At 44.0% G+C, this 22852-nt stretch overlaps 1 long non-coding RNA gene across 1 annotated transcript in view; it reads left to right on the forward strand.

The window, feature by feature from the left end:
• The first annotated feature begins 4517 nt into the window (after positions 1 to 4517).
• The window catches only part of LOC141548440 (uncharacterized), a 91760-nt gene continuing 73425 nt past the window's right edge, over positions 4518 to 22852 (forward strand). Inside the window, exons 1-2 of the long non-coding RNA XR_012483945.1 lie at positions 4518 to 4613; positions 7557 to 7811. This is a non-coding gene — a long non-coding RNA (uncharacterized LOC141548440). The remainder of the gene's footprint in view (positions 4614 to 7556; positions 7812 to 22852) is intronic.

Raw genomic sequence — 22852 nt, forward strand, 5'->3', positions numbered from 1 at the left:
TTCCCAGTAGGTGACATTTAGATAGATGGAAATGATGTGATTAGATAGGATGACATTTAAAGAGATAAATATAAAGACTTTGATATGGGTTCAAAATATCCACTTCACAAATAAAATATAAGGTAGTCATGGCTCAGCAGTGGATTGTGGGAAGAATTGAGGATCTGATTGCACCATAAGCTCAAAAATGAGTCAACAGTGTCATGAGGAAACTAAAAAAGTTCATGTGACCCTGGACTATACAAAGAGTTCTGGTTTAAAGTACTGTAGAAGAATGATTCCTCTATCTTCTTCCTTGATCAGAACTCATCTAGAATGTTGGTTTCGGTTCAGGGTAGAACATAGAAAGAACATCAATAAACTGAGTAATATTCTCTCTCTCTCTCTGTCTCTCTGTCTCTGTCTCTGTCTCTGTCTCTCTCTGTCTCTGTCTCTCTCTCTCTCTGTCTCTCTCTCTCTGTCTCTCTCTCTGTCTCTCTTTCTCTCTCTCTCTTTCTGTCTGTCTTTGTCTCTCCTCTTCCCTTTCTCTTTCTTTCTGAACTTATTTCTTTTCTCTCTCTATTTCTCTCCCACTCTCCATTTTTGTGTCCTTCTGTCCCTCCATCTCTCTCTTTTCCTCCTCCTCCTCCTTCTTCTCTGTTTCTGTCCCTATCTCTCTCCTTATTTATTTCTGTCTGGCTCTTTCCTTCTCTTGTTTCCTTTTTCTCTTTAAAGTCTGTTTAGATGAGAGAAATCAATTTCCCAATTGAATTTAAATTGCATTTGAATTTGGAAAATTAAGCCAGATGAACAGCAAAAGCCCCTGATTTTCGGCACTCATATGGCTATGTGTATGCTGGCTTGGAGTCACGACTACTGGTTCTTTTAACAAATGGCTCTTAAAGCTGGCACTAAAGTCAATACAAATGGTACAAATGATTAAGTGCAGCTCCCTGGGCATCTCTTGTTTGCTGTTGGACTTTTTCCCCCTTTATTCTTGTGTTCCCATTTGACTGTGCATGTGCACGCACACACACACACACACACACACACACACGCCCCTACACCTCTCAGTCTGGACCTAGTGTTTCTGGGGCATACCTAGGGCTGATTTGTGAAGGCTCGGGAACTTGTCCCTCTCTTTCTCTTTCTTCTCCTTGTAGGAGGAGCTGTGCTGAAGTTTCCCTAATTCACTCCCATGTCTGGGAGGTCCTGGTCACAGCAGCTGATCTGGCCTCCAGGCCTTTCCTCACTCTCTATCCTTTTAAGGCTCCTTCCTCTTTTCAGGCCTGTTCTGTTTTCTGCCCTGAGTCAAAGAACAGAATTGGTGAGTGTGGGCAAGGGGCTCAGTGCGTGTTCATGGGTGAGTGAGAAATTTGGCCTTTGATTCCTTACCCTAAAGGAGACAGTGTCTAATGGTAGAAGCTCAGGGGATTGAACAGGTGGGTGAGAAGTTTTTGAGCAAGGGAGCCCTTTGATGGCCCTCTCACCATATGTGTAGGTGGTTTTCTGTTCCATCTGCATGTAAGGCTGCCACCCCTCCCTCCAATCCCAGATGCTCTTGGCACTTAGTGCCATCCTGGATTCTTTGCTGATCATTGCTGCCATGCCAACTGCCATTTCCATAGCAGTCCGGGCTCATTTGGTCTCTTGTTTAGATGAGAACGCGAGATGACCAGCCAATTGTTGTTGGGAAATTTACAAATCTTCTTTTGAAAATGAATATCTGCACGGTACAATAGAAAAGGCCTGGATTAATATTCAAAAGACTTCAGTTTAAATCCTGGCTCTGCTGCTAATTAGCTTTGTGACCTTGGTCAAGTCCTCTTACCTCTTTAATTTGCAGTTCTTTCATCTATAAGCAAACAAAAACCATTTATCGAACACTTACTTTGGGAGTGAAGATCGTAAGATCACAGGCCTGGAACTGGAAGGCCCTTCAGAGGCCCTTTAGTCTAACTCCCTCATTTTATAGAGGAGGAAATTGAGACAGGGGGAGAGGAAAAGCTTTGTTCACACAGATGTAATTGGGAAGACTTAGATTTGATCCTCCGAATCCAGCCAGTGTTATTTCCGCCACATCATACCCTCAGAGAAACTCTATCCTGTGGCAGGGTAGAATACCTGAGCAGTTTCATTCATAAGGGCCAATGAGATGCCGTTTGTAAAGCACTTGGCAGACTTCAAAGTGGTTTTCAAATGTCAGCTATCCCTTCTTAGTTTCATGCTAGCTATCTTGAAATATGGGAAGGGCTGCTACCATGGGAGACCTGTTAGACTTTTTCCTCACTTGGGTTATGGAGGGGATGGAATGTTATCGTTTAGTCATTTTCCAGTCACATCCAACTTTTGGTGGCCCTATTTGGGGTTTTCTTGGTAAAGAGACTGGAATGCATGTTGCCTTCTCTAATTAGATTGTTTTCTTGGCAAAGGTACCGGTACCAGAATGGTATGCCTTTTCCTTCTTCAGCTCATTTTTACTGATGAAGAAACTGAGGCAAACAAGATGAAGTGAGCTCCCAAGGGTCACACAGCTGGGAAGTGTCTGAGGCTGGATTTGAACTCAGGAAGAGGAGTCTTTCTGATTCTGAGCTCAGTGCTCTATTTAGTACAGTTCCACCTAGCGGCCACTGGGATGAAGTGACAGGGTGGCAAATTTCAGCTCCAGGGAAGCAAAACTTCCCAATCACTAGAGTTGTGGGAGAGGTGCTTGGGGAGGTAGCAAGATTCTCAGCACTGAAGATTTGCCAGCAGAAGCTGAACGCCTCTGTATTGGGGAGGTTACGAAGGGGATTCCAAGTCAGGTGTGCTTGGACTAAAGGGCTTTTGAGATCCAACTCAGAGATTTCCCTGGTTATTTTGTTGAAATTCAGGATCAGGGGGAATCAGGACTCATGTTGGAGCAGGGATGATTCTGGGTCATTCTTAAATGAGAAGTGTTTGTCTCTCTTTGATTGGTGATTCACATAAACCGGGGGAAATCAAGGGATGGGATGTGGCGTGTGCCCTTAGAAGTTAAGCAAACCTTAGTTGGCCATTTGATGTGGATGGTTTAGATATCTGAGGACCTAAAGGTAGAAAGAGGAAATACCTGCTTTCTCAGTTCTAGAATTTAACTCCTCAGCCTTAGGAGAAAGGCAACTCCCAAGCCACAAAGAGGCAGAGAACACAGAGAGGTTGTCCTTATGAGTCTTGCCCTGGATGACTTATGACCTTTGGTGATCTGCTCCGATACTGACCCTAATTCTCCATTTGGCCACGTTCCCCAGCTCTGAGTGTATAACAGTGGGCGTCATCCTTAGCCTTTCGGTCCAAGCGATGCCATTAAAAGAGAGTGGACAGTTTCCCTTTAACTAAGGAGACTTCCCCAAGACTTAATTAAAGTTTGTGAAAGTATCCTGGGAAGGGGGAGAAGCATTGGAGGGGGGGTCAATAAAATTGATCTAAATAAATTCTTTGCACATACAGAATAAAAGTCTCACTCACAGGAAGAAATTTGATCGATAAATTAGCAAATTTGAAGTGAGGAGGGAGTAATTAAGAGGCCCTTTGAAAGCAGAGAATACATTAAATAGAGAGTGAGGGACTCCACAGGGCCCATTGAAGCAGGAAACACCAATGCTTTAGAAAGACATGGAAGATTAGAGCCATATTTCAGCCTGGAGAAAGAAGGAGTGGGAGCAGCAACTGGACATTGGTGAAGATGGGGGGGGCAGGATGGCAGGGAACTTGATGTCCAGAGAATTTGGAACGTATCTCTCATGTATTACCGAGCTGAAGGGAACTTTGGAGTCATCCTTAATACCATACTTTTCTTAACAAAATGACGGGGGTTCAATGTGAGACACGGAGTTAGCAGAAAACAGGGACGGATGATTCTCCCAGACTACCCTACTACGCTGAAGAGCGCTAATGTCTTCAGCTTCTAGAGCTGCCTCTAACAACCTGAACTAGTGGCAGGCGATGGCACGGCCATTTCTTCCAGAAACCTAGAGGAACCAGAGAATAGGAGAGCCCCAAAGACTGCCTAAGGGATTCTGAGACACTTGGGGGGACTCAAATGGGCTCATACAAAGCAAAGAAAGCAGAAATAAGGGAAAATATACTCAAAGACCCCAATGATGTAAAAGGAAGGCCCCACTGACAGCAGAATTCACAGGAATAGAACAGCCAGTTTTAATTCTAGAGGACTGATGAGGAAAAACATATTTCCTTTCCCTTAACAGAGAGGTGACAGACTATGGCTTACCAGTGCCGGTCGCTGTCCACTGTCTATTATGCTTTGTTTCTGCCCCCGAATGTTGACATGTGCGCCCAATCTCTGGTAGAGCCTTCTGAGCTCCTATTGGTCCGATCAGCTACAGTGGCCACACTTGACCCCAACATAGAGATGACATTTTGGTCCTCTTCAAAAACAAAAGACAATCATGTTTTTGTTTGACTTTCTCTCGATTCGAAGGGAATTGAGTTCCTTCTGTTGTTTTGCCTCCTCCATCGCCTAAGTTAAAGGAAAACCGTTCACTCCTCTTTCAATGACATCGCCAACATTGAGGAGCCGACAATGCCATCTGTGTTATGCTTTGGGCTGCTCCCCAGATGGGATATTGCATTCAGTTTTGAGCACTGCAGTCTAGGTAAGTCGTTGATTGATAAGCCGGCTAGAACCCAAGGAGAATGATCAGGAAGAAGAAGAATCTAGAATCCATGTCCTTTGAAAATTGGTCCAAAGAAATGGGGATGTTTAGCCTGGAGAAGAGCAGACTAGGGCTGGGGTGAAGGGGTCCATGATCACTGTCTCCAACGATCTGAAGAACTGTCATGTAAGGAGGGATCGGACTTTCTGGTTTTTCCTTCAAAGGGCAGAAAGAACTGTGGATGGCAATTGCAGAGAGTCAGATTTGGGATCAGTATTGGGGGAAAAAACTGTCCAAAAGTGCAATAAGTTGCCTCTTGAACTAGTGGATTTCTCTCACTGGAAGTCTTCAAGTGAAGGCTTGATGTGCACTTTGAGCAGAGCTCGTAGCCCCTGTCACATATCCAGTGCACTCGATAGTCTCTGAGTACCCTTCCAACTTGGAAATTCTGAGATTCTGCTCTGAGCCTCAGCTTCCTTCCCCTGTAAAATGAGATATGTAGATTGTATCAGGGATTCTTGGCCTTTTTATGACTTGAACGCTTGGCTCTCATGATGCCGCATGGCCATCATAGACAACTATATTTGTCCAAAAGTGTTCCATTTAACACCCACAGGGCAAAAAAAAAAAGCACAGAAAGAAAACTACCCGGATAACAATTATTGTCTCCTAGGTAATTGTCTAAGGCAAGATTTTTGGGCCTTTTTGTGTGTGACCTTATCAGATTTGGGAAGGACCTTAGGGTGGAGAATAGAAGATGTCAGGGCTGGGAAGGACTTTAAGAACCAGTTCTTAGAGGCCCCTCATTTTACCAGAGGAAGGTCAGAGAGCATCACTAAAGTCACCAAGAATGGGCAGAGCAGAGGTGGAACCAGGTCCCGGGCATCCTCAGTCCTAGCCAGTGCTCCAGACTTTGGGTCATTCTCTTTTCTCCCGTGGGGATCTGAATCCTGCAGAGATCCAGAGGGGCCCCACCCCCATGGCACCGGGCCAACCCCCTTCTTCAGTAAGCTCTTTATCTTCTTTCCCCAGCAGCTCTTGGCAAAGCAGTCGCTCAGGCTGACCCTTTAGCAACTCCATTGTCCCAGTTCAATAGAATCCTCCTTCCCAACAAAAGAAGATACATTTCTTTATCTCTCTAATTAATGCTTAGACTTTAAGGGAAAAAAGAAAAAAAAACCCAGCCCTCCCCAGTCCTCCCTCCCCCCCCAACTGGGTCTGCAAGCCTAGCATAAAAATACCCAGAAGATGTTGGGGAAGGAGCTTTCTAACCCAAGGTCTCTCTCCTCAATATTCCAGGGCTCCATGTAGCAGCAAGCGAGCCTGCCAGTCAGGTTTCTGTACCCATTCGAGGCAGCTAACTGACTTCCCAGCCAGCCAAAGCCAGCATTATCCTGTTTAATATGTTTCAGACTTCCCGTCCTCCCCAGGTCTAAATTCTCAATTTTTCCAGCCACTTGGGATTGGGGGGAGGACTGGTCACTGGAATCCAGCTGCCAGTGGAGAGCCAGCCTTTTCAGAGAATACATTCAAGCTTTCCCTCAGCCAGATCAATTCCAAATTGACCCGCTGACTGCTGGGATATTGGGGGAAGGTTCTTGGCTTAGTGGCCCTAGAGTACCCCTGGTTTTCTCTTTCCCTCTCTAGCAGGGGGGCTACTTTTCTACTTAGGGAGGGGCAGGGAAGAAAGGTTTCCATGCTGTCTGTTTCTGCTTGTTTCTCTGTTTTGATACTTTTTTTGCTTCATATTCTACTAATTTCTTTCATGCCTTAAGGATTACTAAACCTTGAGGTTTGCCAGAGGAGGAAACCGAGGCTTAAGAATTGAGGTGCTTTGCCCAAAGTCATGCAACGAGTGAGTGGAAGTCTCTTGGTTCTAGCTCTTTCCACCATGTTGTCACCCTTCTTGATCTCTTGACTGATGGGCAGAGTTTGAATGGGCTGGGAAGACAGGAGAGTGGTCTCAGAGGGCAGAATTAGAGAGTACAGTTAGAGGGTCTTTGATGAGATGATCTAGAAGTGCCATTCCACCACAAGTCCTTGACTGGGCCTGAGTGGAATTCTCTGTTCCATGTGTCCAGTAGGTACGCCCATTATGGTAGCACATGTTCTTGGATACTTGAGTGTGATGCTAGGCTAGGGTTCCAGACTGCAGGGGCCTACTGTTCATTATGGGAGATGCTTTTCTTTCCTCCCCACCCAGCCTCACATGTCTCTTAGTACTCAAGTTGAATTCTCAGATTCCTTCCTGTTCTCCCAGCTTGTGTTTTATGTTCTGGGCCTTCTCAGCACTATTATTCTCTGTTCTATGTTGGGTTCTCTCACAGTACCGACATTTTATGTTCTCTGTTCTAAGGGCCCTAAGGGTCTGTGAGCTATCGAATCTCTGAAGATAAACAGAAGAATCATTGCAGCTTAACTTGATGCAAGGTGGTCTCCCAAGAGCATGATAGTGCCCTGCCCTACCAGCAAACATGTTGGTTTCTCCCATGGAGAGGGCCTGGAACTTGACCTCAAATGGCGCTGTCACCTTTCTCCTCTTCCACTAAAGGCTGGGCTGTGACCTTTCCAGATGCTGTGATTAATTCTGGTCCCCTTTATAGAGAACAGCCTGCCTTTCTTATTTTTTACCCCTAAATCTTTCCATTATTGCTCTGGTCTTGGTGTCTCTTTAGCCCTTGGGTGGACGCCTCTAGACTTTCCCCATTGCCTGGAGTGTGAGTTTAATTAGCTGTCTAATCAACAGCTGGGCCATTTCAGAGGTTAAGAATTGTGGGTCACCTGGCCTTCTTTAAATGTTCCTTTGGTCCTTTCTGGTCTCTGCCTTACCTCTGAAGGCAGCTTCTGTAAGATCCCAGTTAATCCATAACAGATGGTTTATTACGTGGAAATCGGCTTGAAAACAAACATGTCACAATTATTTTATTTTATTCTCTGCAGCAGAATTCCGACTGTTGACGAACGTCTAATTGGAATGTGGTTCTGGCAGCGTGCGAAAAACACAGACATACTGTGAGGCCCAAATGCCAGCCGTGATGATGCCGAGCCCACCTCAAGGCTCTTGCCGCTCCGCGCTCGTTGGCCACAGATGCGAGGGAGCGCCAGACCCATAGGGGCTGGGATGGGGATCTGGGAGCCCGGCTGAAGGGCCCAAAGCTTAAACTCAGGACTCTGGATCAGCGCTCCTCTGTGCCACAGGTAATTCAAGGGACCCCAAATTGAATAGGATCAGGGCCCAGGCTGTGAGCAGGATCATTATGTGCAAAGATCACCTTCACTCGGGGAGACTGTGCTCTGGGCTGTGGCCATGGAGTGCCCTTCACTTCTCACTTGCCATCTGGCCCTGGATTTCCCTGCTGGTTTTCTGGGCCTCTGGTGCCATGTGGCACTCGCTAGTCTGTTAAAAGGAGTGTCCAATTCTAAATCCTTACTCTTCCCTCTACCCCCTAGCCCTGCCATACCCCTTGGACATTCTTTGCTACTTTATTCCTGTCTTTTCCTTTTATTCTTGAAGTGATCATAGCAAATACAGCAGAGCGGGTTTGCAGGTTTTTTTCTTCAGAGCTGAAAAGGAGCTCAGAGCCCAGCTATTGAATCCGACCTTCCTCATTTTACAGGTGGGGAAACTGAGGCTCAGAGAAGGAAAAGAAATTACTTGCCCTTAGTCACATTGCTAAGAAGTACGAGATCTGAGATTTGAACCCAAGACCTCAAACTCCCAGTCAGTTCTTTCATTTCTTCCACTTCTGCCTTAGGTTCAGGCTTGCTTAGTACGACTATCGCCTACCATATTAAATACGTTTTCCTGTTGACCTTGAGAGCTCACTATCAGTCCTCTCCTTCAACCCCGACCCTGTTCTTCCCCGTTTTAGTTAATATTCCCTGACACAAAGAGGCCCTTCAGTTAAAGTTCTGGTGTTCTATAGATCTTTGTCCATGACTTTGGCATTCCAGTCTTGCTTCTTCATTTCTGACAGGTTGATCCACTTATCTACTTAAAATCCAGGCCCCAAGGATATTTCTTCCAAGAGGCCTTTTCTGTGTAGCTCCCACCGGCTCTGAGCTCCCTTTGGTCAAATCCCCCAGAACTTAGGCTCTGTTTTGATAAGGGATTCTGAGAGGTCCAATTGAGTTCCTTTAACTCAGGACTTCATTTCTAGCCCAATTCTGAACACCAGGCCACACTTACACTGATGACTACTAAGGATGAAAGGAGGCTATGTAGCCCAGTAGCTGAGGGGCTAGACTTGATTAAGTCCTGATTCATCCCAGCTATACGATGCCAGGTAAGCTGCCAGTGACGCTGGCAACTCCCAAGATGACAAGGTCCAAGTGAGGAGCCAGTCTGCAGCACTGGAGGGAATCTCCATACTAAAAGTTCCCCATGTCAGTGGAATCACAGATTTGGGTCTAAGTAACCCAATGTGTTAAAAACTCCCAATGGGTCAATGATCTCCTCAAGGTGGGGTCCCTTCAGTGATTCGGGTGGCAACATGCCATCTTTTTATGTAGTCTTTTAAAAAATTTTAATAGCTTTTTATTTTTTCAAATACACGCAAAGATAGTTTACAACATGCACCTTTGCAAAACCTTTTGTTCCAAACTTTTCTCCCTTTCTCCCACCCCATAGACAGCAAGCAATCTATGTTAAACATGTGCAATTCTTCTAAACATATTTCCAAATTCATTATGCTGTAAAAAATCAAATCAAGAGGTGAAATAAAGAAAAAAAAAACACAAGGAAAAAGAAACAAGCAAACAATAACAACAACAAAAAAGTGAAACTGCTCTGCTTTGATCCACATTCAGTCTCCATAGTTCTTTCTTTGGATGCAAATGGCTCTCTTCATCCCAAGTCTATTGGAATTGCCTTGAATCATTGATTTGTCCATCACAGTCGATCGTCACATAGTCTTGTTGTTGCCATGTACAATGTTCTCTTGGTTCTACTCACTTAACATAAATTTATACAAATTTCTGCAGGCCTTTCTATATTCATCCTGCTGGTCATTTCTTACAGAACAATAATATTCCATAATATTCATATACCACAATTTATTCAACCATTCTTTACCTGATGGGCATCCGCTCAGTTTCCAGTTTCTGGCCACTACAAAAAGGGCTGCTACAAACATTCTTGTACATACAGGTCCCTTTCCTTTCTTTAAGATCTCTTTGGGATACAAGCCCAGTATATTCACTGCTGGATCAAAGAGTATGTACATTTTAATAGCCCCTTGAGTACAGTCCCAAATTGTTGTCTAGAATGGTCATAATTCTACCAACAATGCATTAGGGCAGCATACGGGTTTATACACCACTCATCCACATCCTGCCGTGAACTCCCTATGAGGGAATCCATCCATCATGCCAGAAGCCTTCCTTACTTCTTTGACATTGAAAGGATATCAGTGAAGTAGACTGACTGCCCATACATTATCCCTTTTTGCTCATTGTCTTTTGCTTCATATATTTCTTTCTTGGCCAACCCTGCCTCAGACATTTATTAGCCATGTGGACCTGGAGGTGCCACCTCTCTACCAAAAAGAAGAGACATCAGACAGCTGAGACATCAGCTTTCTCATCTGTAAAATGGGTATAGTACTTATATTTTAGTAATAACAGTACTCACCTCTTTGTCTCATAGTTGCTATGAAGATCAAATGAGATAACACATGTAAATCACTTTGCAAACCTTAATGTGTGCCGTAAGGCCTTGCTGATATTATTAGTTATTATCCCTTCCTATGATTCTTCCTAATTCTTTGTGACATCATGTGTGTTCATCATGTACCTCTTTGTTGCCCTTTGAGCGACCTTTATTTTTAGGTCTTCAGAGAATGTAGTGTTCCATGACTTTCCATCTATAGGATGTCACTGGAAGAACATGGCTGTTAAAAGAGAGGGCATTTTATAGGGAGAACTTTGAGAGTCATTAAAAAAACCCCTAAACGTCTTTAATTTCCCAAAGGCAATCTAGTTGTTCTCCTTTTCCCGTTCGGTTCTTGGCCCAACTCATTGTTCAATTGGCTATTTGTAGTATTTGTCACACGTATGTACCTAGACATGCACATACACTGTGTCCATACCAAGTTGTCCATCCAACTCTATACTACAATCTGGGTAATAGTGTTTCATTCACTTGGTTTTTCCTGGATGGATGCTTAGGCCAAATTAAATAAAATGATACAAATTACACGTCAAGAACACTAGTAAAGAAAAAGGCATGTTTTCCCTCTTTGTTGTGATAGCCCAAGTAATAGGTGTGTTTGAAGGCAAGCTTCAGGAATCTTTAGAGAATTTCTGAGCCTTCTGTAGTTTCCCCAATATATGGAGGCTGTGCATTTTCCCTGCTCAGACTAACAAAAATATGACGAGGTTTAAAGACGTTATTGTATTTGCCAGTAACGGAAGGCAGGCCCCAAGAAGTCTCACATGATGCTTGGTCAGCTCTTCATCAAAACCTCGTCATATGGTTGCAGGTTTTACTTTGACTTATTCTTTTAAAAAGGCAGGATTAGTATGAGATAAGGTAAGTAAGATGGGATGGGGGAAAGGGGCCTTGAATGCCAGCAGGAAGAATATGAGCTTTACTCAATAAATACACTGAAAAGAGTGCTGGATCTGAAGGCGGGACATGGGCTTAAACCAAGGTTCTATGACTTACTGCCTATTGAACAAATCCCTGAAACTTAATTTCCTTCTCCATAAAATGAATGAGTTGGACTCCATGGTCCTTAAGGTTCTTTCCAGCTTTAGATATACATATCGGTATGTGACCGTGGACAAAAGACTTCATTTACTCTTTAGATCTCAATTTCCTCCTCTGTAAAATGAGGAGTCAGATGAAATGGCTTTTGAGGGGCCTTCCAGCTCTTGCTCCATGATTGTATGAGCACAAAGGAGCCATTGTGAGAAGAGGCCATGGTCAGATTTGAGAAAGATGACTGACTGTCATATATGCTTATCTATCTCTATCTGAATCTATATTTACATCTATGTCTATTTATTTAAATATAAATAGATGGATAATAAATAAATAGATGGATATAAATATAAATAGATACAGGTAGACAGGTTAGATTAGATAGAAAGATAGACAGATAAGATGGCTGGAGGACTCTTCAAGAGTAGGGACTTCTGCTTCCTTTGCTTCCTCCCTTTAGTGTTCCATCTGTGATGAGAACACCATTGGTGCTGACCCATCGATGGCCGGTGAAAGGGAATTCACTCCCATCCTTTTGACCTGGAGCTCAGGGCTGAATCTTATGTGTTGAGCATCCAGGTCCAGCTGCCAGGAAGGAGGCAAAGCTCTCCCTGTTCTTTTAGAAAGTCTGTTTTTTTCCAATATTAGAATATGGGACTAGGATTGCTCATCAGCCATTGTTTTGCATGCAGCAGGCTGTGTTGTGTTGGCAGCTTCTGGACCTACGCGCTCTGCTATTTTTGGAGATCGTCATTAAATGGATTGTTGATATGTAAATACACAAGTGGAAACGCAAAATTGCCCTAATTTTCCGGTGAACTTTCTTCCTGCAGCTTGCAGAGAAACACTTTGTTACCTCCCCATGTTTAAGAATATTTTAGGAACTTGCAGTAAAACTGGGCTAAAATTGATGGGTGAAACCCGGGTGTGTTAACGGAAGGAGAAGGTAGTAGGTGTGCATTCACCCCCTCTTGGACTGATACACACACACAAACATATGTAGGAACATGCTAAATGCAAACTGGCTAATGGATCGACCTGGGCTAATGTCTATGGAGAGGGAAGAGTGCCAAACTTAGGTGCGGATTAGAGAATTCTTTGTAGCCGTGATGGGGTGGAGGGCCCATTTCTCTGCCAACCTGGAAACAGTCAGTCAATGAAAGAGTGGAATGAGTCCTGCTCATAAGTAGAAGATGAGGTCCCTCAAGCCTTTGCATCCTAATGTTAATTAATTCTGAGTAAAAATGATGTGGACTAATTAAGTTGTAACATAGTGGTGAGGAAAGGACTTTCCTTTGCTATACAAAGGTCAATTCTTGGTTATCGAAGGAGGCACAATTTAATTGGGAATTACCTATGGGTACATTTGACCTTTAAGACCATAATGGGCACTGTCACCTACTCTGCTCCTTGTTATTATGAGGATCTTTCACAGTAGAAGCAGAAAGATACCCCAGAGCTATGACTGTATGTTATATAATGGTCAGAGTGGAAGACTTGCTGTTAGACCGTCTGGGTTGGAATTCTGAGTCTGCCACTTAACTGAGGGATTTGAGTAAGTCCTTTTCTTGCTCCAAGAGCGTTTTCTTTTTAGGAAATGAGAAAATTGAGCTCACTGACATCTAAGGCAGACTTGTAACTAGCTGGATGCCTGGGCTTTGTCACAGGTTGTCAGATTTATAGATGACTGAAAACACAGGAGGTTCTCCAACAACGTAGAAGAACAGAGCTTTTTAACTAGTTAGATAAGAGCATTAGTTCAAATGGGCAGCTAGAAGATGACCCTTTTTTCAGCCACATAGCCTTAGCCTGGTTTGTGTTATTCCAGGTATAGCAGGTATAGTATTCCTACTTCCATTTTTTTCTCTAAACATCCCTTTCTGCTCCAATATTTTGAATTCCAAGTGGTTGTTATGTTTTGTTTTGTAGAAAAACAAGAATAAGGACCTGGGTTCAAGTCTCAGCGATGTTATTTATTGTCTGAGTCTTGGGCCCCTTCTCTGAAATATTTGGCCAGATGATTTCTAAGGTCCCTTTCGGTTCTCATGCCCTTTGATCTGAAGGTCCCAGAGTTCTCAGAGAACTAACTCGTTTTGGCAAAGTAATTTGTAGACTTTTTTCTACTGTATTTCAGAGACTCTGGGACTTTACCATTGCTGGAACTTCTTTCATTATGCAGAGGGCAGCTCTTCTTTACCTTCTTATTCTGATTTATTCTTGCCACGTTTTCCCATGAATCCTCCCTAGTGGCTTCAGCTAATGGGCTGTCGACCTTCCTTGGGTTCTTTTTCACATCTTAAGGATCTCAATGGTCCACTCCAGCTGGAGGTTTCATCTGATTTCTACTCTTCTTATGACACCGCTGGCCTAGTCCCAGATGTCGCTGACGGTGACTTTTATTCCACACTTTGTAATGCATAGCAGCTTCACCCTGGTCCCATCATTGTCCTTTGGAGCATTCTCCTACAATTCTGCTTCTTTGGAGACCTTGGTGTTTCATTCATAGCCACGAAATATCACCAGGACAAATGGGGATGTTTACAAGGGGCACCTTGGAGGCAGGGAGTAGTGTGGGTTTATTCGGGGTATTCATAATTTTCCACATGTGATCTGGCTTCCCTCCCAACTCCTCTTCAACTCTGGACTCAGCTCTGGCCCAACACAGTGGGCTACCGAATACCTACCTGGACAAACCAGCCTTGAATTTCTGTTCCATTTATTTCTAGATGGGATTTTAGCCCTGGGTAACCTAAGTCTTCTTGTGACAGTGAAGAAAGGCTGGGCTGGAACAGGACAGCATTCATCCCATAATCTATTGGATATGGGAGACAAATTCAAACTTTTCTTTCTTCTCTTACTATATCCCCTTTTCCTTATTTTCTTTTTCTCCTCCTCATCTTCCTCCTTGTCCTCATCTTCATCTTTTTTTCTGTTTTTGTCTTTTTTCTTCTTTAGATTTTTTTCTCCTCTTCCTCCTTCCCTTTTTTCTTCCTCCTATTCTTTCTCTTCTTCTTCCTTCTCCCTTTTCCTTTTCTTTCTCTCCCTCCTCCTTTTTTTCTCATCCATCACATCTAGGGTATCCTATTTTAAATTTATACTCCATTTTATTCTCCCTATTCTTTTTCCTCTTTATCTTTATTTTCCCTTTCAGATTTCTCTTCCTTTTCCTCATCCTTCCTTTTTTCTCCCCTTTTCCTTCCTTTCTCCCTCTCATCACCTCTTCCCTCCCTTTTTCACTCTTCTCTTCTCCCTTTCTGTCTCTCTTCCAAACCATCCTTCTCTCTTATAGCTCTTGAATTCAGGTGTCTGTGTACACACACACACACACACACACACACACACACACACATACACACACACATACAATCTGACCCTATTTCCCTAAATCAATGACTTTCAAGAACAGAAATTCTTATTTACCTTTTTCTAATCATAGTGTCTGGGAGAGAGTTCCCCTTACAACCAATAACATATAAACCTGGGGCATGTATTTCTCTCTTGTCCTTTATGGGTGCTGAGGAGGTTACCTGACTTTTATTGGACTTAGATTGGGCTAGCTGGTGAATAATGGACTCTGAGAAATGAAAATAAAGCAGAACAAACATTTCTTGCCTATGGAGGGAACCCTGAGTGGAATTTGTCTTGTAAAGTCTGATTGAGGAATGATGAGGGGTCTCGAATCTGTGCTCCAGGAGGATTTGCCAAAGGAACTGGGGAGATCTTAAGGCTATTGAAAACTCAAGGCTGACATGATTACTGTCTTTTAGTATTGGAAGGGTCGTTGCTTGGAGGAAAGCAGAACCAGCATTTGGGGGTAGAAATTGTGACGAGGAAGGTTTTGGCTTGGTGCAAGGAACCATTTCCTAACAACAAGAGCTGTTGAAGGTGGGAAGGTTTATCTTGGCAAGTAGTTGGTTCCTCCTGCCTTAGTGGTCTTCAGGTGGAGGCGGGATGACTACTTTGGGGGACTTGTCATAGTGGGAATTCTCTTTTGGGGATGAACTCAACTAAATGTTGGCTGAGATCTCTTCCAACTCTAAAATGACTCAATGTCTCTCTGAAGAGAGACTCTGAAGTCTCGCAATTTCTGAGAGACATCATGGCCCACTGGGCCCCGGACTCAGAATAAGTTACATCCTAGTTTGGGCACTAAAACAAATGACTTCTCTTTTCTGAGCCTTAGTTTCTTCATATGTAAAAGAGGATCCTAATAATGGAGAGCCACACAGTCACTGAATTTGAGTTGTTTGGGTGTTGAGAGGAACAGACTCTTCCACCATTCCAGACAAGTGGCTATTTCGACTCTGCTCCAATAGATGGAAACACGCTGATTTCTGGGGCAACCTATTCCATTTTCAGACCACACAAACTTAGAAAGTTTTTCTTTGAACTGAATTGAAATTTTCTTTGTACCTTCCCCCACTCTTCCTTGTTTTGCCCTTTGAAGTCTAGCAATATGACCCACAGGGCAGCCCTTCAAGTACTTGGGAGTCTGTTATCATGGCCCTCTTAATCTCCAGGCTTAATATTAGCAGTTCTTTCAAATGGCCATCATATGGCATGATCTGAAGCCATTTGCTGTCCTCTGGATACTCTCCAGTGTTCTACCTAAAATGTGATGGCCAGAACTGAACATGAGACTCTAAAAGTGGTCAGATCAAGAAGAGTAGAACTAGTACTTCCAGAGAACTTCTACCTCTCTCAGTCTTGCTTGATCTCACATGAATTTTGACTACCATTAAATCCTCAGATCTTTTCCAGATGAACCCTTGTCTAGCTATACCTCCTCTATTTTGTATTAAGAAAGTTGGGTTTTGGGATCCAAATGTAAGAGTTGATATTGATTTCTAGTAAATTTCATTTGGCTTAACTTAACCCAACGTTCTAGAGCCTTGTTGAAATCCCCTGGGATCCCGATCGCTAATTCAATATATTAACTACCTTTCTTAGCTTTGTCTCTTTGGTAAATTTTAAACCATGTTGACTATACTTTTATCTAAGTCATCGATAGAAAGATCAACTGCTCCGTCACAATGGACCGATGCCTTGGGTACTCTCGTAGAGATTTCCTTAATAGTTGACATTGATCTTTTTCTTGACTAATTAGTCTTTGCATATAGTCATTTGACTACTTCTGAGTTCCCCTCACTGCCTATTCTACTTTTCTCCGCTTTACTTAGTACCAGAGCCTTCCCAGAGGATCCTGAGGGGATAGGAGATTCCTTGCATGGCAACCAACATGAGTTATAAAGGCGAATTTTGATTTATGCAATAGTTGCATAATCACATGTAGGTTGGTGGGCAAGGGTGAGGGAGAGTGAGACAGAGATGCTCAGAGCTATTCTGAGCTAATGCCCTCCCATGCCTATGGGGCTTTCTTCCCAAGTAGGTGGACTTGGCATTATTATTCCCTTTTTTACAGAGAAGAAAACTGAAGCTCAGAGAGATCATGGGATCACAGAGGTCAGAGCTGAAAGAGAATTAGAGATCATAGGCTCATAATTTTTTTTGTTAAGTTTTTTTATTATTAATTTTTATAATTATAACATTTTCTTTGACAGTACCTATGCATAGATAATTTTTTTTAACATTATCTCTTGTACTCCCTTCTGTTCCGAGTTTTTCCCCTCCTTCCCTCCACCCCCTCCCCTAGACGGCAGGCATTCCCATACATATTAAATATCTTGTAGTATATCCTAGATACCATATGTATGTGCAGAACCGAATTTTGTTGTTGTTGTTGCAAAGGAAGAATTGTATTTGGAAGCTAAAAATAATCTGGGAAGAGAAACAAAAGAAAACAAATGAAAAATAAAAGTGCAAACAGTTTACACTCATTTCCCAGTGTTCCTTCTCTGGGTGTAACTGATTCTGTCCATCATTAATCAATTGGAATTGGATTAGCTCTTCTTTATGTTGAAGATTTCCACTTCCATCAGAATAATCCTCATATAGTATCATTGTTGAAGTGTATAATGATCTTCTGGTTCTGCTCATTTCACTCAGCATCAGTTGATGTAAGTCTCTCCAAGCCTCTCTGTATTTCTCCTGTTGGTCATTTCTTACAGAACAATAATATTCCATAACCTTCATATACCATAATTTACCCAACCATGCTCCAACTGATGGGCATCCATTCATCTTCCAGTTTCTAGCTACAACAAAAAGAGCTGCCACACACACTTTGGCCCATACAGGTCCCTTTCCCCTCTTTAGTATTTCTTTGGGATATAAGCCCAGTAGTAGCACGGCTGGATCAAAGGGTATGCACAGTTTGATAACTTTTTGGGCATAATTCCATATTGCTCTCCAGAATGGTTGGGTTCTTTCACAACTCCACCAACAATGCATCAGTGTCCCAGTTTTCCCACATCCCCTCCAATATTCGTCATTATCTTTTCCTGTCATCTTAGCCAATCTGACAGGTGTGTAGTGGTATCTCAGAGTTGTCTTAATTTGCATTTCTCTGATCAATAGTGATTTGGAACACTCTTTCATATGAGTGGAAATAGTTTCAATTTCATCATCTGAGAGTTGTCTGTTCATATCCTTTGACCATTTATCAATTGGAGAATGGCTTGATTTCCTATAAATAAGGGTCAGTTCTCTATATATTTTGGAAATGAGACCTTTATCAGAACCTTTACCTGTAAAAATGTTTCCCAATTTGTTACTTCCCTGCTAATCCTGCTTATAGGCTCATAATTTTAAAGCTGGAAGGGAGCTTAGAAATCCATCAGATTTGCCCCTCCATCTTCAAATTTAACAGATGAGAAAACTGAGGTTCATCACATGATCTATTCTTCTTCTGTCATTTAGAACCTTAGGCAAACCCCTTCCTCCTTCCGGATCTGTTGTCTTCTCCATAAAAGAAGGGCGTAGAACTAGAGTTTTCCTTCCAGCTTCTGGATGTCTATGACCCTCCATGTGACCTCGGGCAAGTGACTCAAGTTCTCTGGGCCTTTGTTTCTTTCTTAAACTGAAGGAGTTGAACCAGATGGTCCCTGAGATTCCCTTCCAGCTCTAGAACTTATGATTCTATGAACTCCCTTTTTTCACGGAAGGGGAAACTGAGACCCTGGAATCTTCTGTCTCTTACAGAGTGGTGGGTCTACTTAAATGGAGGCCAAAAAGATCATGGAGGGGGGCTAGGTAGGGAGGCAGGCAGGGAAGAGCTGGGGAACGAACTGACTTTGAGGGGCAAAGACTCAGCAGACAGCCTCAGGAGGAAGCCAGATTTCTTTAAAATGGGGTTCTGGCTTTACCTCTCTCGAGGTGCCAAGTTGAGAGAACCCCAGAAGTCTTGGGGGACTCTTGCCTCTCAATGGGGAATGAATTATTTAGGGGCCTGATGAATGAATAATTCATACCATCTCCTCCCCCCCCAGCCCCACTGCTTTGACTCAGCCTAATTGGCTGGGAGCTCCTGCTGGGAGGGGGGCACACACCCTGTTCCCGGAGGGACCCCTGCAGCTGCCCGGAGCTGCGGGCTCCCACAGGGTAGGGCTGAAGGCAGCTATGCCCGAGACTGGCCAGCAGGGGGAGCCAGCACTCTTCAGTGGAAAAAGCGCTGTGGGATTGCAGCTGGGGGAGGCCCAAGAAGACCCTGGAGTTGTCTTGAATCTGAGTCTCCCGGGCGGGTTCATGTACGCTTCCATTGCGGGCCTGGGGTGGGAGTGAGGCTGGGGGGGAGGGGGGAACTGCCAAAAGAAAGGCTCGGAGCGGAGGAGTGCTCCCGCAGCCTGCTGGGAGGCAAGCGCTGACCCCGGCAGCCCGAGCGCTGCTGCCTTTGTTTTAGCTCCAAGGAGCGGCCTCCTCCTCGGCCCTGCCTTTCTCCTTTCTTCCCTTCCCATCTCCCTCCCCCTTACCTTCCCCCTTTCCCTTTTTGTCTCTTCTCTTCCTTCCTTCCCTCTTTCCTCTCTCTTCTCTCTCTCCCTTTCCTTCCTGTCTTCCCTATGGCTTCCCTGCCTTCTCTCCTCTTTTCCTTCTTTCCTGAATTAGTTTTCTCCTTCCTCCCTTTTCTCTTTTCCCTCTCTCCTTTTTTCTCCTTTCTTATTCTCCTTTCCTCCTTTCCTTCTCCCTTTTCTCTCCCTTTTTCTTCTTTTTTTCCTCTTCACTTCCTTCTCTTCTTTCTCTTCCTTTTGTGCTTTCTTTCTTTCTCTCTTTTCTCTCCCCTTTCCTTCTTTCTTCCTTTTTTTCCTCCCTTCCCTCTTCTTCCTTTCCCCCTCCTTTTGTCCTGTTTCCTTCTTTCCTTCTCTCCCTTTTCTCCCCCTTTCCTTCTTTCTTTTTTCCTCTTCCCTTCCCTCTTTTCCTATTTCTCTTCCTTTCCTCCCTTGTTTCCTTCTTTCCTTCTCTCTTTACCTTTTTCTATTCCTTTCCTTCTTTCTCCCCTTTTTTCTTCTCTTCTCCCTGTTTCCCTCTCTTTTCTTTCCTTCCATCTCCCCCATTTCCTCTCTTTTCTTTCTCCTCCTCCTCCTTTTTCCTTCACTCTTTCCTCTCTTCTTGCTCTCTCCCTTTCTCTCTTCTTATTTATTCCCTGCATTCTCCCTTTCTTTTCTTCTTCTCAGACTGTCCTCTTAGTTCTCTCCTTCATCCCTTCTCTGTTCTTTTCCCTCTCTCTTTTCTCCTCTTTTTCTGTCATCCATTCCTTCTTTCCTCTTTTATCTCCTCTCTTCCTTCTCTTCTCTCTTTTCTGTTTCTTTCTTCTCTTTTTCTTCCCTTCCTTCTTTCTTCCCCCTTCTCCCTTCTGCTTTCTTCTTTTTCCTATTTCTCCCCTTTCCCTCTATTTCCTCTTTTCCCCTCTTTTCCCTTCCATCTCTCTGCTTTTCTTTCTCTACTTTCCTCTTTCCCTTCCTTCTCTGTTCTCTGCTTTCTCAAACCATTCTTGCTCTCTTGCCTTCTTTCTCCTTTCCTTTGTTCCCCTAATTGAAGCACCATACTGAGCCCTGAACACCGTCCCATCCTCACCCCCCTGACCTTGTTTCCAGACTGGGCCCCAAACCCAGCCATCTCACTGGCACATATCATTGGCTACAGGTAAGCCACCCACAGTACTGCTGGGAAAACAATTTCATTTCATTTCATTTAAATTAAATTTAAAGGGCACCACCCAGGGATGACAGATTTGAAATAGCCTTTTCATATAGAAGGACAACACATCTCCAACAGACCCGTGTCTGGAAGAGGGAATTTTTCTTTTATTTTCTTAGTTATTAGAGCATCTCACCATCAAACAATTCAGGGCCCCGCGTCTGCCTGTTCCTTCAGTGGGGAAGCATTTTGCAGCAGTGGCGTCGCGTGGCGTGACGTGGATGCCTGGCAGCAGAGCTGGCCCGGCCAGGGGCTCCCATCTGCTTTTCTCCCACAGCTCATCAAAGCTCTTTTCTCTGACCAGGACTGAGCTGGTCCTGAGTCCTGCCTGCTTATCACTTTGCATACAGTGAGATGAAGTGAAACTCTCTTTCCTGTCCTCCCTCCCTTCATCTCTCTATCTCTCTCTCTAGCTTTGTGCCTTTGTCTGTTTCTATTTCTTTCTCCCTATCTCTCTCTTTATGTATCCATTCCTGTCTTCCTCTTTTCCCTGTCTTCCTCTTCTGTCTTTGTTTCTGTCTCATTCTCTCCCTCTCCCTCTCTCTCCTCTCTCTTCCCCATTTCTTTCTCTCCCTCTCTGTCTCTCCCCTTTTTTTCCCTTTCTCCCTCCCTTTCTCCCCCCTCTCCCTCTCTTCTCTCTCTCTCTCTTCTCTCTCTCTCTCTGTCTCTCTCTTCCCCCCTCCACCTCTTTCTCCATCTCTCCCTCTCTCCTTCTCTCTCTCTCCTGATTTTACTTTGGTTTTAAATCCAAGTTGGTACATAAGTTCTCTGAAACTCCATTATCTGTCTCTTTAGATATTTTCCTCCTTTTCTTATTAGCTTTTGTTCCCTTTTGTGTATCAGTGACACAAGAACACTCAAGATCTCCCTGAAGAACTTTGGAATCAATTGGGAGGCAAGGGAGCCACTGGCATAGGCCTGACTACCTGGCATGGGGATCTCTCCTCAAAGAAGGTGCTGTACTCTATTAGCAAAGCAGCTCAGAAGAGACATGAGATGCACAAATTTAGAGATATCTCCACTCCAGATGTCCATGGGGGCTATTTGTACCCATGTGGTAGGCAGAAGATAGAGCCTTCTAAGCTCATAGGGATCTGATCAGCCATAGTAGGACACACTGCACTTTGACCCCAATACGGTGATGTCAATTTGGCCCTCTTTGAGCATGAAAACCAACCGACCTTTCCTTGTTTGCAATTCTCCTTCCCCTGTTTCTTTTCTCCTCCCCTCTTTTTCCTTATTCGGCAGAAAGAACATCTATTTGAGCAAGAGGACTTGGATTCAAATCCTGACACTATCTAAGTGATCTTGGGCAAATTGTTTATCCCGTTGAATTTCAGGCGCCTTTGTGAAATAAAGAGGTTGGACCAAATGAGCTCTCAGGTTCTTGCCAGTTCTAGATCCATGATCTTAAGATTCTCTCATCTTCTCAGCCACTCCCGTTCTTCAAGCAGATTGAGAAAATCATTTAGCACAATTATTCCTAATATGTTGCCCATCAGTTTTGTGAGAAACAGCTGCAGTCATTTCAGTCAATTCCATGGATTAAGATGATAAATCTGACAGGGCTTGCCGAGAAAAGTTAGTTATAAACTAACAGTTCCTTTTCTGCTACTATGAGCTGCCTCCTGTGACAGGAAGAGCCTTTGGGGAAGAGTTAGGAGCTTCGGGTGAAGACAGTGGGCTGTCCAGCGCCTCCCCATAAGCACAGACCATCTCTCCAGTCCCTGAGGGCAAAGCCAATAGCCCTTCCCATAGACTGAGGGCTCCTTGAGGATAGAGTCAATGTCTTCCTCCAAGACTGGGGGTCTTTCTGGGAGCAGGGGCCGCTGCTTCCTCCCTGAGGCAAGGGGCCCCCAGAGGGCAGAGACTGTGTCTCTCTCTTCACTCTGGGCATCTCTATTTCCCTTTTCTCCTTGAGTACACAGAATGTGCTGGACTCACACTGGGACAGTGACTGGTAGAAATCTCCTTGGGCTTGGTCAGCGAGACTCAAGGAAGAGGAGGCATGGAAGCCACGGGGTTCCGAGGCTACCCATAATCCTTTGAATCCTGGTATGCTACAGTCAGCAGAGCCTGGAGACTCTCCCATTTAGAGTAAAGTTCCAGTGGATTTCAAAATCTATTGAACCTATATGTCTTCAATTGATTTACATTTACAACATCAAACTGTTGTTTTGTACAAGGGATTTGATGCCCAGGAAGCCTGCTGGGTACCTTTCAAGAGTATTCTAAAGCTTCTTTCTTTGAAGTGATGCCCAGAGATCCTTCCTCTGGTCTCTGACCTTGGAACTTGTGTTGGCTCCAAATGGGAGAGAAGGTCCTGGAATTGCCTGGCCAGTCTGGAGGTGGGCCTGTGGATTGGATGCACTGGCCTGATGGGTGAGAGGTCAAATCCGATCCATCTTTCCAAGGCAGTCCGATATCCCCTCCTTCTTGGGCT

The sequence above is a fragment of the Sminthopsis crassicaudata genome, chromosome X (assembly GCF_048593235.1).
Source record: "Sminthopsis crassicaudata isolate SCR6 chromosome X, ASM4859323v1, whole genome shotgun sequence".
Classification (NCBI taxonomy): Eukaryota; Metazoa; Chordata; class Mammalia; order Dasyuromorphia; family Dasyuridae; genus Sminthopsis; species Sminthopsis crassicaudata.